The 18299-nt window shown below is 37.3% G+C and overlaps 1 protein-coding gene across 1 annotated transcript in view; it reads left to right on the forward strand.

Annotated features, from left to right (window-relative positions):
• LOC113834099 (protein SET) overlaps nt 1-2064 on the forward strand; it is a 153554-nt gene extending 151490 nt beyond the window's left edge. Inside the window, exon 8 of the mRNA XM_027401203.2 lies at nt 2012-2064. The gene's annotated coding sequence lies outside the window, so the exon portion shown is untranslated. The remainder of the gene's footprint in view (nt 1-2011) is intronic.
• The last annotated feature ends 16235 nt before the right edge of the window (nt 2065-18299 follow it).

Raw genomic sequence — 18299 nt, forward strand, 5'->3', positions numbered from 1 at the left:
CCCACTTGCTCAGGTCAGCTGTTTCTGTGGTTTTCTCCAGTATGGTCTTGACCCCTTTGCTCATCACTCCTCCCTCTTTACAACTGGATTCCAGGAGTAATCAGTCTCATTATAGGGGGAGGGAATTTAAGGTAGCCTCTCCCTTATTGCTTAGATTCTTAGTTGGAGTCATCCTTGTGGATTCCTGGAAATTTCCCTAGTGCCAGATTTCTCATTAAGCCCATAATGGCTCCCTCTATTAAGGTGCCTCTTTCCTTTCTCTCATCTGTTCTTCCCTCAACTCTACCTTCCTGATCCCTCATGTTCTCCTCCCCCATCCCCGTTCCCCATCCTCTTTCTCCTACCTTCCTCCCCTCCCCCTCTGCTCCCAATTTACTCAGGAGAACTTGTCCCTTTCCCTTTGTGTGTGGGGGTGGTACATGTATGTCTCTCTTAGGGTCCTCCTTGTTTTCTAGCTTCCCTGCGTTGTGGATTGTAGGCTGGTTATCCTTTGCTGGATGTCTAACATCCACTTATAAGTGAGTACATACCATGTTTGTCTTTCTGTGTCTGGGTTACCTCACTCAGGATGGATTCTTCTAATTCTATCCATTTGCCTGTGAATTTCAAGATGTCATTGTTTTGTTTTGTTTGTTTTTTTTTAACCACTGAGAAAAAAATTAAAAACAGGGCAGTTAAATGGTAAATCTTGCTAACTGTTGGGATGAGAGTGTGGGAGAAGAGGAATAAAGTCATATCTTTCTGAGTTAGTGGCCAAAAAATGTAGGACAGTTCAGCAGCTGAGTCAGCAAGCTGAAACTCTGTAAACAGCTACATTGATGGAGGGAGCTATGGGGAGTACATTATCCAATTAAGTGGATAATTATTCCTCCCATCTCCTTAGCAAATGTTCAGGTGAACAGCTTTTCTGAAGGACAGTCTTTGGCCAGGTGATTGACTGTCCCAGTTGGACTGATTAACTCTTAAGGGAGGAGAGAGTAGTGATGGGGGAAGTCCTTCTGTGTATGTGTCTCTCTTCTCAGTTAATGAATAAAACACTGTTGGCCAATAGGAAAGCAAGATAGGAGGGATGAGGAGAGAAGGAGGATCCTAGGAAATGTAGGAAAGGGAGTCACCATGTGATCGCCATGAAGAGAGAATGCATTCCGCTGGCTCCTCGATAAGTTGTCTTTATAAAATATATAGATTAATGGTTATGGTTAATACTTAAGACAGAGCTAAAAATGGGAAATCCTAGTCATTGGCCAGCAGCATTGGAAATAATATAAGACTCTGTGCATTATTTTGGGGCCCTAACGTGGCAGTGGAACTCAGGTGGCTGGTGGAAAGAATTATCATTACACAGTAGTATGTAATGCTTCAGGCGGTTTAGAATACTATTGATTCCATCTTTTGATCAGAAGGCCACTTTCACTTAATGAACTCAATAAAGTGGATGTCTCCACCTTTTCAGATAATATTTTAAATTCTTTCTCAGGCAGTAGGAAAGGAAAGCTAATGATTCCCCTTCTAGTGTTACCATGGAAACAGGAAGTGTCCAAAGCTGATTATGAGGGAGAAAAACCACCCTCAGTGACCTCCAAATTTGCTGATACCCGACTAGCTGCCTAACAGAGTCAGGAAGACCCAAAGTCCAAAGTCGTCCTTGGCTGCATAACACCCTAAAATATACTGTGTGTGTGTGTGTGTGTGTGTGTGTGTGTGTGTGTGTGTGTGTGTGTGTGTGTGTGTGTGTGTGTGTGTGTGTGTGTGTGTGTGTGTGTGTGTATTCTGCCCATCAATATATGTATCAACTTCTTCAATTATTATTTGTAAAACATAATCTGAGGTGAAATGTCTTGAAAGACCAACAGCAATAACAAAACTGAGTTATTTAGATTTGTGAATTCAAGGAATCTCCCTATGACTGTATTCTATAAATAATTTTTTAGATTATAAGAAGATTCCGCTTATGTGTGTCTTTTTTTTTCTCCCTTATATATTATTTAACTTTGTGATTAATTCTTGACAGTTACGATTTGGGAACTGATATGTCCTTGAGGATGATGGAGGCCCTCTTGTCTCAGGTAAGCTGTAGCTTGGAGATCCAGCACGGTGGGAATCAAAACCCATCAAATCCACCCAAGGGCAGTGTTTTCCAGGTTCCTGTTTCTCAAAGTTGAAGAACGAAATTCACGGACCACAAAAAGGTAAGTTTTAGAAGGAAGTTTTATGTAGGTTTTAGGTGACCATCTAAGAGAACAAAGGCAGATCTCCTGTATAACTGTACTGGGTCCCTGGGTATGGAATAAAACTGAGCTGTAAGTCTGGTCTTTTCATGGGACTTATAGTAGAACCTACAGTGATATACAGTGAGTAGGGGATGTGTTGATTGTATTTTTGGTCCACTCAGAATGGGTTTAGGTGCCTCTTGGTTAAAGTTGTTTCTTGAAAATAGTTTCCAGGTAGGGATGTTTATTCAGGGGGAAAAATAAAAATCCAGACCTAATTTCTCACAACTCTGACTTCTAACAAGGGAAAAACTACCCATTGAACCAAGGACATTTCTGGCTTCTAGCTAAAGGCAAGAATAAAAACTACTTCATTTTTGAGTCCCCACCCTAAAACTGTCTGCCCAGTTTCTATTTGCTGCTCTCATATTAAATGGGGGAAGTTGAGACCAAATATCCTGACCTGAAGCATTGCCTCCTAAGTGCTGGTGCTCAGAGCATGATGCTCCAAGATGGAATCCCAGAAATGGTCCTCCTCCAACCTTCTATCTTTCTGTCTCCAAGTTACCACTTTGTCACCTAAAATGAGCCATAGAAATTCAACCTCCTCTTCCTCAAAACAAAATATACAATTTTAAAATGAGAATTCGTTGTGATTTTCTTTTGTTAATCTGTCTTTTGACACTTTTGATGGACAGGAAAGGGATCATCCACTTTTCTACCCCTCTATAGAAAACATATGAATTGGTTTTTATCTAGACATTCATATGAGTAATTGCATTAGGAATTTGATAACAATTCTTGACCTTCTTAGTGTGGTCTTAGGTTAATCAGCATGAAAATTTTAACATAAAAAAGTAATATACACAATGGTGATGTTAAAAGTTTTTTTCAAGCCCCAGTCTGAAGATAATGATCTTTAAGTTCAGTTAGAACTTGAAAATTAAGCATTTGGCAAGATTCCTAGGCAAACTGTTTCACACATTAAAGTTTTAAGAACTGACAATGTATTTAAAGTTTCCTTACAGCCTTACAGCACCCCCCCTTCACCTCTACCTCTCTCATCTTCTAATGGTCATGAGACAAAAATTCAGTGCATCTTATCAGGGCAGTATCCCCAGGAGCTGGTATTTGGGGTATGGCATGAAGAGGTGATGTGAGTCAGGCAACAATTACAGTGGATCCCCGAAAGGCTTGGAACCTTGCATCAAAAGAAATGGAAAGCAGGGCATTTTTGGATGAGCTTCAGAGGATATTTTTCTTAACCAAAAGCAAGGCAAAGTGTATTTTTCTTGTGTAAGAGATGCACTGTGCTGGAAGACTTAATATTTTCAGAGACAACAGGTCTTCTGTTAGTCATATCTATTTATTAACTGTTTCCTTAAGGTTTTTCTTTCAAAACAAACTGTTACTGTCTAGTCACATGTTTTCTATATAAAATTTAATTAAGTCATAACAATTTCTAATCATATAAAGAAAGAAACACACACACACAAATAGAAAATGAGGTAGAAGAAAATTTCAAAGGTCATCTTTTTCCCTGATTAAAATTCTTAATAAAATTACAACAGCTATGTTTTTCATCAAGGAAGTATTTAACCAACTAATTTTGTATAAATGTATTTCATGCTTGTTCAATAAATTAGGAAAAGGAGAATAATCTTGTTAAGATACAATTCAGAGGGAACAGTGCATGAACAGCTATTAACATTCGAAAGCAATGAATGAATGTACTAAATAAGCCCTATGAATTACTCTCTGCTAGGCAACAGGATTTAGGTTTTGTTGTTGTTGTTGTTGTTGTAAATCAGGTAATAATTACTTACGGAGTGACTAATTTCAAAATGTTTTAAAGTTGAAATGCATTTTACTTTATGAATTTCTGTGGCTTCTGGGTTCCATGGCAGCTTTAGAATTAAGGATGCCCATGAACCTATAAGATGCTTGTGGCAAGGCCTGCTGTATGCGGGGACCTGATGGTCTCATAGGTTTGCATGTGGCTCTTTCAGCAATTTCATGCAAAGGACTGTGGACTCATGCCAGGTATCAAAGGCACATATGGTGAAAGGCCAGGAACTCTACTCTTAATTTTTCTTTTTAAATCACAGCTTTTCTCCTCAAATTCTTCTCAACCCAATTTTTGTTATAAAATACTTTATTTCTTCCATTCACTTGAAAAGTTAAAGGTTCTGCAAAGTACAGAGTGCTACTCCTTCAGGTTTAGCTTGATTCACCATCCATATGATCAAGGAAGAAGGGGGACCGTTTAGCCTAACAAAGATAGTTGCCTACTTAATCTCTCACATGTGTCATCCATGCTTAAGTTTGGTCTACAGTGATAAAACTGCAACTCAGGAGAAGCAGCACTCATTATAGAAAAAAGAAAATATATCTGCCAGTGATCCAGGATTCTCCATGCTCATTTCTGTGGCTTCTTGTCACTCTAAATGGAGAAGCATGTATTACTCTGATCCAAACTTTCCAAAACTTAATTTCACTTAAGCAACAAGGAAGAAACTACTGCCTAGCACAACTATTTTGCTAAGTTTTATTTAGAAGTCTCTGAATGCTTATTTTAATATGTAAGCAAAAAAGAATAATTACATTTAAAAGAAGAGAAGTTTCCTACTTGGGGAAGATTAAATGATCATGGTAGTTGCTGGCAGAGAAATGGTAGTATGGCACTGTCATCTTGATGCCACAGACAATATCATTTCTACATCTGGCAAACTGTGGTACCTTGACATTAGAGAAGAAGCAGAGAATCAAGCTGATGCTTCTGTTGCCTCATCTGCCAAGCAACAGGGTGCAGACCCACATTCAAGAGAACAAGGACCTGCTCTACAGCTAAAGGTAGGATACACCTATTCCCTATGACTATGCTCTCTTAAACACAACCATCATTAAACAATTCACCACTTTTCATGATTCATTTATATCCTCATTCCTGACAGTTGTCCTGTCACTCTTAGCATAGTAAATGTGTTAGTCCATGTGTTATTACAGGGGCTAGGTCATGAACCTAGCTAAGAATCCTTTCTTCTACAACAGTTTCATCATAAATTTCAAAATGGCTACCACACCCAAGGTATACAATAACTTCAAACTTATGATAAAATTTAGTAGATTATAAATTTCCTAAAATGTTAGTGGACAGAAATAGAAGTTTTAAAATAAACGTTGTAAAGCTTAACATGATGCAATTATTTCAGAATGTTTTATAGTAACCTGTTTAGCCAGATGTTTGATGGATTCTGGAATGATGATGCATGGGAGCTTATGTGTGTGTGTGTGGTGCTAGGGGTCAAATCCAGTACTTTGTACATGTGAGCTAAAGCTACAGCCTGAAAAATGGTAATTTTTAGTGTTTATAAGTTTAAAAATCCATGTCTAGGGCATCTTATTCTAGATATTACTAATTTCCCTGGTAAAAATTTATTATAGAAAAAATCACATTTATACAACCACTAAAATGGAAAATATTTATGTGGCAATCAGAAATTCCTGTATCTGCTGCCATTCATTTTCAACATCCCTGTCTGAAGAGATATTTAAAAGGCAATGGTGAAAAGTTCAAGGCATCATCCACATTCATCTAAAATCTTGACTTAGCACCTATCAGCTAGACATTAACATTAGCAAGGTAAAAAGGTGGGCATCAATTGAGTTAAGATGTTACAACACTTATGCTAAATGAAACCACATCTGCCAGGGCCTCTTTGGAGCCATGGGGCTACTACAAGAAGATAAGGTAAAAGGATCTGCAAATTACAAATTGCTACTCCTGCAGGTTTAGCTTGCCTTCAGAGTAGAAGACAAAAATGCCAGAAAAGTTTACATAAGTGACCCAAAAAACTCTACCAGGGAGCTCCTACAGCTGATAAACACATTCAGCAAAGTGGCAGGATACAAGATTAACTCAAAAAAATCAGTAGCCCTACTATATACAAACGATAAGAGGGCTGAGAAAGAAATCAGAGAAATATCACCCTTTACAAAAGCCACAAACAATATAAAATATCTCGGGGTAACACTAACCAAACAAGTGAAACACCTGTATAGCAAGAACTTTGAGTCTCTAAAGAAAGAAATTAAAGAAGATACCAGAAAATGGAAAGATCTCCCATGCTCTTGGATAGGTAGGATAAACATAGTAAAAATGGCAATCTTGCCAAAAGCAATCTACAGATTCAATGCAATCCCCATCAAAATCCCAGCACAATTCTTCACAGACCTTGAAAGAACAATACTCAACTTTATATGGAAAAACAAAAGACCCAGGATAGCCAAAACAACCATGTACAATAGGGGAACTTCCAGAGGCATCACCATCAATCTCTATTATAGAGCTATAGTCCTGAAAACAGCTTGATACTGGCACAAAAAAAAGGCAGGTAGACCAATGGAATCGAACTGAAAACCCTGATTTTTGGCAAAGAAGCTAAAGATATATAAGGGAATAAGGAGAGCATCTTCAACAAATGGTGTTGGCATAACTGGATGCTGGCGTGTAGAAGATTGCAGATAGATCCATGTCTATTGCCATACACGAAACCTAAGTCCAAATGGATCAAAGACCTCAACATAAATCCAGCCACAGTGAACCTCTTAGAGGAGGAAGTGGAAATTACCCTGGAACGATTTGGTAGAGGAGACAGCTTCCTGAACATTACACCTGTAGCACAGACACTGAAATTGACAATTAATAAATGGGACCTCCTGAAACTGAGAAGCTTCTGTAAGGCAAAGGACACAGTCAGCATGACAAAAATGGCAGCCCACAGAACGGGAAAAGATATTCACCAAACCTTTATCTGACAGAAGGCTGATCTTCAAAATTTACAAAGAACTCAAGAAGCTAGTCTCCAAAACCACAAATAATCCAATTAAAAAGTGGGGTACAGAACTAAATAGAGAATTCTCAACAGAGGAATCTAAAAATAGCTGAAAGACAGATAAGAAAGTGCTCAACATCCTTAGCAATCAGGGAAATGCAAATCAAAACAACTCTCTGATACCATCTTACTTCTGTCAGAATGGCTAAAATCAAAAACACCAAAGATAACTTATGCTGGAGAAGATGTGGAGAAAAGGGAACACTTCCCTACTGCTGGTGGGAGTGCAAACTTGTACAGCCACTTTGGAAATCAGTATGGCAATTCCTCAGGAAAATGGGAATTAGTCTACCACAAGATCCAGCAATCTCACTGTTAGGCATATACCCAAAAGAAGCACATTCATACAACAAAGACATCTGTTCAACCATGTTCGTAGCAGCATTATTTGTAATAGCCAGAACCTGGAAGCAGCCTAGATACTCCTCAACTGGAGAATGGATAGAGAAAATGTGGTACATTTACACAATGGAGTACTACTCAGCAGAAAAAAAAAAACCAATGGAATCTTGAAGTTTGAAGGCAAATGGAACTAGAAGAAACCATTGTGAGCGAGGTAACCCAGTCACAAAAAGACAAACATGGTATGCACTCACTCATATATGGATTTTACATATAAAGCAAAGGATTACCAGCTTACAAGCCACAGCACTAGAGAAGTTAGGCAACAAGGAGGACTCTAAAAGAGACATACATGGTCCCCCAGAGAAGGGGAAAGGGACAAGATCTCCTGAGCATATTGGGAGCATGGGGGAGGAGAGAGGGAACTAGGAGAATGAGAAGGGGAGAAGAGGAGGATTGAGGAGGGCATAAAGGAGCAGGAGGGCTGTGTAGGGTGAAGAATAGAGGAGAGCAAAATAAGAGATACCATCAGAGAGGGAGCCAGTATAGGTTTAAAGAGAAATCAGACACTAGGGAAATGCCCAGAGATCTACAAGGATGACACCAACTAACCATCTAAGTGACAGTGGAGAGGCTACCTTAAATGTCCACCCTGATAATGAGCTTGATGACTAACTTATATGCCATCCTAGAGCCTTCACCCAGCAGCTGATGGAAGTAGAAGCAGATACCAACAGCTAAACACTGAACTGAACTGGAATCCAGTTGCAGAGAAGGAGGAGTGATGAGCAAAGTGGACAAGACCAGGCTGGTGAAACCCACAGAAACAGCTGACCTGAACAAGTGGGAGCTCTTGGCCCCCAGACTGACCACTGGGAAACCAGCATAGAACTGATCCAGACCCCATGAATGTGGGTGTCAGTAAGGAGGCCTCGGAAATCTATGGGGACTCTTGTAGTAGATCAGTACTTATCCCTAGCATAGGAATGGACTTTGGGATCCCATTTCACATAGAGGGATAATCCCTCAGCCTAGACACACGGGGGAGGACCTAAGCCTTATCCCAAAGGATATGACAGACTCTGAAGACCCCCCCATAAAAGACCTCACTCTCCTTAGGGGGCAGAAATGGTATGGGATAGGTAGGGTGTTAGTAGGGGGCAGGAGAGGAGGGGAGGGAGAGGGAACTGGGATTGGCATGTAAACATATCTTGTTTCTAATTTAAATAAAAAAAATGGAGGGGAAAAAAGAATGCCAGAAAACTTTCAACTTTGATACTTTCAGTACTCATTGCTCCTCATGTAGATGTTTGTTCCTCAGTATGGGTGTTAGCCATGCTGCATTTGGCTTTTCCTGAGGTCTCAGAAAAATGCTGATAGTTAACTACTCATACTGTCTACCATAGGACACAAACCCTTTCTCGTGTATTGGTTACTGACCAATAAAAAAGTAAGAACAGGGCAGCAGTTGGCCATTTGGGTCACACCCATAGCTTACTCTTTGCACCTGTTCTTGAATAGGAAATGAGCTGTTCTGTGAGGTGTTCAGAAACATACATGGCATAGATGCTATTCAAGGTCCATCTAGGATAGCTAGTGGTACACAAGACAACTGCAGGCCCCAGAAGACTCTATTGAGTTAATAAAGGATAGCAACAGCCCTTCACTTACAGCTTATGTCTGTATGTTTATCTAGACTCAGACGTCCCTACATAGAGCAGGCAAACCTAGAAGCTAGAAAAAAGGCCATTCACATAAGGGTGACCTTGAAGGAGGCTATCCATTTATTATTTTATGTTTTCCCAATGTCAGAAACTAGGCCTAGTGTACCTAAAGCTGACTTTCTGTTTAGAGTTCTATAAAAAGTCAAGCTATCAGTTAGCCTGAACTTACACCATCAGATCTCAGTGGCATGCAATTTTTAGACAGAGGCCTACATCTTGGCTGTCAATTGGAGATAGTTCCCAGCTTTCTTACATTTTCTATCCTATGAGATTATCTCTAATTAACAAGGACATGTGCTCTTAAAATATTATTTAATCACCTCAAAGAGGGGCATCTGATATGTCCTATACTGGAATCCAAACTAGTACCTGACATGATTGTAAGTATACAACTGCTTTTAGAAAATGAACAAAAGTTTCTTTTAAAAAAAATATGTAACATGTGTTTATGTGTGTTCAGTTTTTATTTCTGTTCTTTATTTCCCATGTGATCTAGAACAAAGCATTTAAGATTTCTAAAAATCCATGTTTCTCTTGTATTGTATTACTTTTTTTATTTTTGAGGTTATAACTACACAGTTTTCCCCTTCCCTTTTCTCTCTTCAAACCTTTCCATATACCTCTCATTACTTTCTTTCAAATTAATTTCTTCTTTTTCCTTAATTGTTTTACATATATATATAAATATATATATATATATATTCACATATATTACTAAGTACAATTTAGTCTGTATATATAACTTTTGAAAATACCATTTATAATGACAAAAAATATTATTTTTAATGATATTTCAAGTATATGGGTATATGTCCAGAAGAATATTCCTACTCTTTTGCTCTGTTCCTTATTTCATTCTTGTAAAAACAACCAAAACAGATCTTCTGAGGATAACTTTATAGAAATGTGAGCTAGAGATGGCAAGAGCATTTTCAATGAGTAAGGTGAACCATTTATCACACATTTACTTTGTGACTTGAAGTTCTGGCCTAGGACTATTAGTAGATCATCATCTAAGTATTTAAGCATTTATAAAAGTGATTATTACCACAGAAGTTATATATGTGCATAATAACCATTGTTTAAATATAACTAGGATGGAGCCAAATTTGAAGCATACTAATACAATAAAGGTGATTAAGGATTAAAGTTAGTCTGGAATTTTTATGTGGTTTTCTATTGAACCAATGGAGAGGTACTTAGTGTTTTCTCCTGACTATTTCATTAGAAAGTTGGCACATTTATTTCTATAAAATAAACATAGTATTTCAAGGCTATGAATCAATCTTAGATTTATATAGCAGAAAAACATTATATACAATATATTTTATACTAGACATTATTTATCATAACAAAAATACTTTAGACCCATATTTAGGATGTCTTCAATGTATCCTGATATTTTTTATAGGTAAAAATGAGGTCATGTGCCACCAATATTTACATTTCAGCATGATATCTGCATGACAAATTACAAGGTACCAATCTCTCCTTGTCTTTCTCTGTCTGCACTTTCTTGTGCACAAGTGCTCTACAAAACCAATATCCAGACATCCTTGGATTTTGAAAAAACACTCTGGCTCATTTAATAAAATTGAAGCCAATATCATATAGAGAGATCCAACTACAACTTTCAAGTTACTGTCAGCTGAGAATCTATTTCAGTCTAAGATGTTTTAGGTTTCAATTTGTTCAAAATGAAAAAGTCTCTGTGTGGAAGGTGAGACCTATTCAGGGAGGAGCTTTCTCTGGATACTTCAGGCTAAACATTAAGGTGAATCATAAAACTCATTAATTAACTGTGTATATATGCTGGTGTTATTCCAAAACTAAGTGAGCTCTCAATTAAATGACACACTTATATTTTCTCCTACTACAAGAAAATAGATGGCTTCCCACCTTCTGTTCTTCTAACTTAGTTGTGAGGAACCCCAAACCATCTGGGGCTGACAGCCTATGTGAAGATGGCTTTGCAGGTATTCTGGGTGATGTTCCTTTTTGGGTTTCTGGACCACAACAGGGAAACTCCAAGGTTCAGTGACAACTGGTAACTATCTTGCAGGAGATAAACAACTGCAGGAGACTAGTTCACCACAATAGATAGCTGATCTCAGGGATAACAGAGTGAAGATTCTGAAATGAAATTATCTAAATACTAATTCCACCATGTCTGGAGCCTTCCTGGTTTCCAAACTTCTATTGTTTTTCCTAAATCCTCCTTTAAGTTGCAGCTTTTGCTTACTTTAACCTCAAGTATTATGAATGATATATAAACTTCAGAAGATACAAGTGACAGTAATTACTTTCTTGTGGGCTAAGTAGAAAACCAGCACTGGTACTGTTGCCCATTGCCCATGTAGCTATGGAGTAGGCATTGGCTACATTATCACTCTGAAGAAGAACTAATCCTAAGTTAATCAAGACAAATTAATGTTTTGTAAAGAAAAAAATGTCTGAATTCTAATTTTAATCAATAAGTCCTTCAACTTAATTTTTGGGAGATTGTATATGGTTCTTAGAAAAAAAGAATATTTGACATTCAAAGAGAAGCTAATGTTGTGTCTAAGTAGCACCAATGGACCAGAGACCCCAATGGCAAAGCCAACTTCACACACTAGAGCAAGGCTGCTAATGGATTCAATGCTCTTAGCTAAAATATCAAAGAGAAGGAACAAAGAAAGATCTTTAATCATATGCCTGTGTTTTATTTGATGTCAATCAACCAAAAAGTGCATTGCACAGATGGGGAATGAGGAATCAAAACTGCCTCTGACATTCAAATATTGTTCTTTCTTTACTTACATCAGTGTTGGGAAGAGGATATTCAATTTGGGAACCCAGTGACCCTTTACAAGTTGCTGGAATGAGCACAAGGGAAGAAATGCTGTTTCTGGCATCAAACACATTTTTAAAAGAGTTTAAAGTTCAGATTCACCACTGATTCCCTAACTTGCTTAAGAGCAGTGTCATGAACATACATAATAAACAAGAACTGACAAAAGCAATTTTGTACAATTAAACTGGGTTTGAAATTCTATTTACTGCAGGAGAGTTGGAAATCAAGCAAAAGCACAAGCTTCATAGGTTCTTGTTAAAATGAGGACTTTATATGGGGTTTGGGGGTGGGGTGGACACAAAGCCAATCAGAGTTCTAAGAGAGAAATAAAAATCATGGCTTAAAATATACCTTTTGATTTGAGTTAGAAATACTTATTTCTTGCCTTGGAAGCAACTTTACTTCTGTATGTCATCCAAGATGGTTACGAGACACAGGAGGGCCACACCACAGTCTAGTGAGCAGGGTGGGGCCCAGGAAGGCTGTACTATATGAATGAGTGTGCTATGCTGCTTAATGGCTACACGTAGTCTGAGCTCATCGTTAGTTTGATCCAGCTCCCAATACAGTAATTGTTCTCTGTGGATTATATATAGGTTTTTTTTGTTTATAAAAGGAAATAAAGTTGAAGAGGTTAGGAGTTGTAGAATATTTTTTAAGTTGTGATACATTTGTTTACGCTGTGGCACATTTGTTTGGTGAGGCAAAGATGTGTTGCATTCTTTTATATTTCAGTAACTGTGAAGCTGCGTTATTTTGCCTGTCTAAAACACCTGATTGGTCTAATAAAGAGCTGAATCGCCAATAGCAAGGCAGGAGGAAGGGTGGGCGGGGCTAGCAGGCAGAGAGAGTAAGTGGAAGGAGCAAAAGAGAAAAAAGACCAAGGAGCAAGAGAAGGAGGCGGATTCAAGAGGCCATCCAACCAGCTACACAACCAGCCATGGAGTAAGAAGTAAAGAAAAGATATACAGAATGGAGAAAGCTAAAAGCTCAGGGGCAAAATTTAGACAGGAAAATTTAACTTGAGAAAAGCTTGCTAGAAAGAAGCCAAACTAAGGCCAGGCATTCATAAGAAAGAATAAGCTTCCATGTGTGATTTATTTAGAAGCTGGCTGGTGACCCCTCCCCCAAAGGGTCAAAGACAAAAGAATAAAAAAGAGCCAACTACAGTTAGAAGGGAGACCTGGGAGCAAAGGATTAGGGTAGATTTTATAAAAACTAAAATGTATTCATGTACTTTGGGGAAAAGATCAACTCATTTTAAGCTTCATGAAAGTCAAAATATTTTAACTTAAAGCTTTTGACATCAGTGGCAGTTTAATTTGTGTATCTTTAATAATCCCTTAAAAATCATTAGTAGATGACAAAGTGTAAAATCAGTGAACAAATTTACACCTAAGAAATGTTCCAAGCCCAAGCAAGCAATTAATAAATCACTAATAGCGAGGTGTTGGTGGCTCACGTCTTTAATCCCAGCACTTTGGAGGCAGAGGCAGGCCGGATCTCTGTGAGTTCAAGGCCAGCCTGGTCTCCAAAGAAAGTACCAGGATAGGCTCCAAAGCTACACAGAGAAACCCTGTCTTGAAAAACCAAATTAATTAATTAATCACTAATAGACAAAAGATTCAAGTTATATCAGTATTATGCAGAAAGAAACAGTGGTGTTGAATCAGGAGAGGGAGTGGAAATGACATATACATATGAGATATATATCAGAAATCTGAGATATCCACTACTTACTAAAAGGCACAGTGGCCAATGCCAAAAGAACATCTGCCAGTAAACTAGTAACGAGTAACAGGGTGACACAAACCCAACAGTCAATTTTAAAGTGACTGCAGCATTATGAACTAGAACTTTCACCATACCTAGACAGGGTGACTTCACAGAATGGATCCATCATAGAAGAAAATCAGACAACCCAGAAGGAAAGTTAGAACCTTAACTAATTTATTTCAAAATAAGCTAAAAATAGTGAATAAATTATAGCAGACACAAAAAGACAATGCATGCCAGAATTAGAAGGGTTCCATGAGATGAGAGAGCCCAGGACATAATTAGACATAAAAAAACATAAAAGATTAATTTCAAATATTTAACTGTAAAGAAAAAACAAGTATAGCATATAATGGCTTAAAGAAAATAAAATGTATGGAAGCATAGAAATAAAGGAATAAAATAAAGAAAACAGGTAAATGAAGGTAAGCATCAAATATTGAAGACAAAAATAATTCAACTTATAAAGAATAGGAAACTTGGAAGAATAAAAATAAACTAGCACATAGAACAAATCCAAATGATGATGATGATGATGATGATGATGATGATGATGATGATGATGAATAAAACTTAAGGAAACATTGCTGAAGGAAAAGTACTAAAAGATCTTATATTGAACCTTTTTAAGTTAAGGACTATAGAGATGGTTCAGTGAGTAAATGCATTGCCTACACTTCTAGAGAACCTCGGTTTGATTACCAGCACCCAAGACTCAACAACTATTTCTAACTCTAATCCCAGAAGATCTGATGCCCCTTCTGGCCTCTGTAGGTACTATATACACATGGTGCATAGATGTACATGCAGGCAAAACACTCATACATACACAGCAAAAATTAAAAGAAAAAAAGTAAATATATTCTGTATTTAATAGACCCAGAACAACAAACATAAAAAATGTCTGTATCAAATTACTGCAATAAAGAAAGTTATAAACATATGTTTGAATTGTAACAGAAAGGTGAAAATTGCTGTTCACCGCTCTAGAGGATGTGAGAATGGAGTGATAAATGAGGCTGAATAGAGTCTCATACAATATCCATCTTTACTCAGAGCATCAGACAGTTTATACTGAGGGTTACGAGGAGTCACATTCCTAAAGCATACAAGGGCTATAGCTTAATGAAGTCAAAGGACATTCACTAAAGGTAAAATATTTTGCTTCCATAAAGCACTCTAGGTCACGAAACAAACACATTTATTTATTCAATACACACCTTGTTCAGGGACTCATAATTTTATCATAAATATGCTTGCTGTAGCTATACTTACAAAATTTTAATCTTTAAATACACATATATTAAGTGTATAAATGTTCAGATAGTGAGTTTTAATATTTTCCATTTATTTGCTTATTTTTGTATGCACACATGTGGGTGACATCCCAGAATGTGCAAATGAATATCAGAAGACAACTTATGGGAGTTGGTTCTTTCCTTCTACCGCATGTGTCCCAGGGATGGAACTCAGGCGTCAAGCTTAGTAAAAGAGCTATTGCCCCTGAGTCATTCAATTAGCCTCTCATTATAACAAGTTTTTCCTGCCTTAATTTTAAAATTCACTTGAATTGCATTTTTTTCAAATTCCAAATTCTTCTATTAGGCTAGTTTTGATTAGGATTTTTCTCCTTTTTTCCTTTATTGAAATAGATTTTTTTTCTCTAACACACACTATATCCTGATTAGTTTCCCCTCCCTTTAGTCCTCCACTTCCTCCCCACCTCCCCTTCCACCCAGATCCACCCCCTTTCTCTCTATCATTAGAAAACAAACAGGCTTCTAAGAGCTAATAATATAACATAATATACAGTCTAACATAGTGATAAAACGAAAACTAACACATAGGACAAAAGTAAGCAAACAAAAACACTAAACTGGAGGTTATAATATATAGGCAAAAGACATGTGGTGCAACAGAGACAAGGAAAAATAAGATGACAGCAGAAGGGGGCTGAACCTGAATAGAAGCTTGAAGAAGAGAAAACAAGGTCCACTCAAAACAGTTCATTCTAAATTTTGTATCCATTAAGAGAAAGGAATATTCAGGTTAGCAGTGTTGTCAGTGGGAGGAAAAATAAAATGAAGTAGAATCATAACGATAGGCAGAAGTCAACTCTTGTTAGTACTGTAGGTCATGGTGAAGAATTTAGGTTTCGTGTAAAATCTGATTGAAAACCATGAGACTGTTTTGAACAGAAGCACATCATGACCTGGCTGTCCTGTGAAATGCATCAATTATATGCTATTAGAACAAATAAATGTAGGTTTGTCCTTAGCTTAATTGAGGTAGTACAAATTTACTTCATCTTTCTGGGTTTCATTTACCATGTTTTAAAAAGATAAATGGCACAAACATTAATTATGAAGAGTTTTATAGGTTCAAATGAACAATGCACAGAAATTCTGAATTGTATGTCAAACAAATCTAGTAAATGTAGGGTCATTCCTTCTGTTTTACTTGTCTTTCAGCCATAATTCTCTAGAACAAGCCTGTGCTAATTGCTCTTTCTTCTGTGTGCCTATAATATTTCTTGCCTATAAAAATCACTTTAGTTTTTTATCTCATAATTATGTTTAGAGCAGTATGCACATATGCAATATTTATTAATTTAAAAATTCCAATTTACACATACACATACACATACACCAACTGTGTGATATTCATGAATCATCAACAAGATTTTAAGTTTAAGGCATATGTACAGGACGTTAGTACAATGTGCTGGTTTTTGTCAATATGACATAAACCTATATGTATCTGAAAAGAGGGAGCCATAATTGAAGAAATACCTCCATATGGTTAGTCTATAGCGAGCCTGTGGAATTTTCCTAATTAGTGATTGATATGGGAGGGTCCACCCTGTTGTGAGCAATGTCATCCCTGGGCATGTAATGCTAGAGTGGATAAAAAAGCAGGTTGAGGAAGCTTCATGGTACAAACCAATAACAAAAATTCCTCCATGGGTGGTAGGGGAGGAAGGGAGGGAGAAGGGAACTGGGATTGTCATGTAATTCAATCTTGTTTGTAATTCAAATAAAAAAAAAAGTAAAAAAAAAAATTCCTCCATGGCTCCTGGCTCCTACCTCCAGATTCCTACATCAAGTTTTGAGCTTGAGGAAGATAGAACAACCCACAAAAAAGAGCCAATAAATTAAGATACTCATTTATAAATGAAACAAAGTTTAAAGTCAAGTGTGGGATAAGTTCACATACCGGGGAATGACTCATTTTAAATGTGCATGTGGCACCAAACATGTGCCAGGAGCTTGAGCATCTGACTTTCTCACACAATCTGGCTGAGACATCAAAACCTAAACACCCCAGATTAAACACTTCAGACTCTGAATTGCTTTAATCCACGTAAAGCAATAAATCTCCAGGATAAAAGACACAAAAATGGCATTGCTCAATGAAAAGCCATGTGCAAACCATGTTTGTGTATGATTTATTGGACGAAGGGTGAAAGCTAAAAGCCCCTCCATTGCCTTCTTTGTTAATATTAACACAGAATTAGCAACACCACATACTTCACATTGTGCAGAAGTAAACATGATCAGTTTTTCTGACATTTCAGAATGCAGCCTAATGCCAACTTACAGTGAATTTCCAAAAAAAAAAAATACAAAAGGAATAAAATGAGATTGGAAGCAATAGAAATGTTTTATTATTTTACAGGCATGGCAAGACTGAATGCTCACAACTACGTAATTTTTAATACTGGATTGTGTTTTTTGTGGTGCCTCTCAAGAAAAATATCAAGAGAGTACTTTTCAATACCACATAATTAAAACAAATGTTGGTTGCTCTATTTTGCTTGCTTCTGAGTTTGTGGTTTATGTATTTTGCTGGATACATAGTTAAAGCCATGCTGGCTCTGTAGGAACAGCAGCATACACCTACAGGGCCCACAAATCATGTACAAGAGTGTTGCAAACACCACCATTTACTGAGAGCAAATGGGTGTTTTCCATAAACATATCATTAATGGGAGCATCATATGCACTCTGCATAGTAATGCAGTCCAATACTACATAGAATCATCTGAGTGGTATAAGCAGTTTTCTCTCTTCAGTCGCCACTTACTTACTTCCACCTCCAATTGACTCTATCTTCACTTAGGTCTCCCTCATGCAAGGATCTGTCTGACTATTGCTAAAATGACCAAGGAGGAATAATTCAGATCACAAAAATCAGCCTAACATTCTAAGCTCTGATAATTCCAGATCACCTTTTGTTCAGTTACATTATTCCCACAATCAAAAATAAATAAACACTAAACTCATCACCATCCAAACAGCTGTACAGACCTCCAGAGTAACTCTACCTGAAATGAGCTGTTAAACAGATGTAATAAACATAGTATATGTGGCCAGATTCATGAAGAGCAAGTTCAATGAATGACATTTACATCAAGAAAAAAAAATCAAAACCTCAAAGAAGGAATTAAAAATATGTTTCCTTGCTGGGAAAAGCAAAATACTCCATCACTTTCACCCTGAGTCCAAAATAAGCA

Source organism: Cricetulus griseus, chromosome 2 (assembly GCF_003668045.3).
Source record: "Cricetulus griseus strain 17A/GY chromosome 2, alternate assembly CriGri-PICRH-1.0, whole genome shotgun sequence".
Classification (NCBI taxonomy): Eukaryota; Metazoa; Chordata; class Mammalia; order Rodentia; family Cricetidae; genus Cricetulus; species Cricetulus griseus.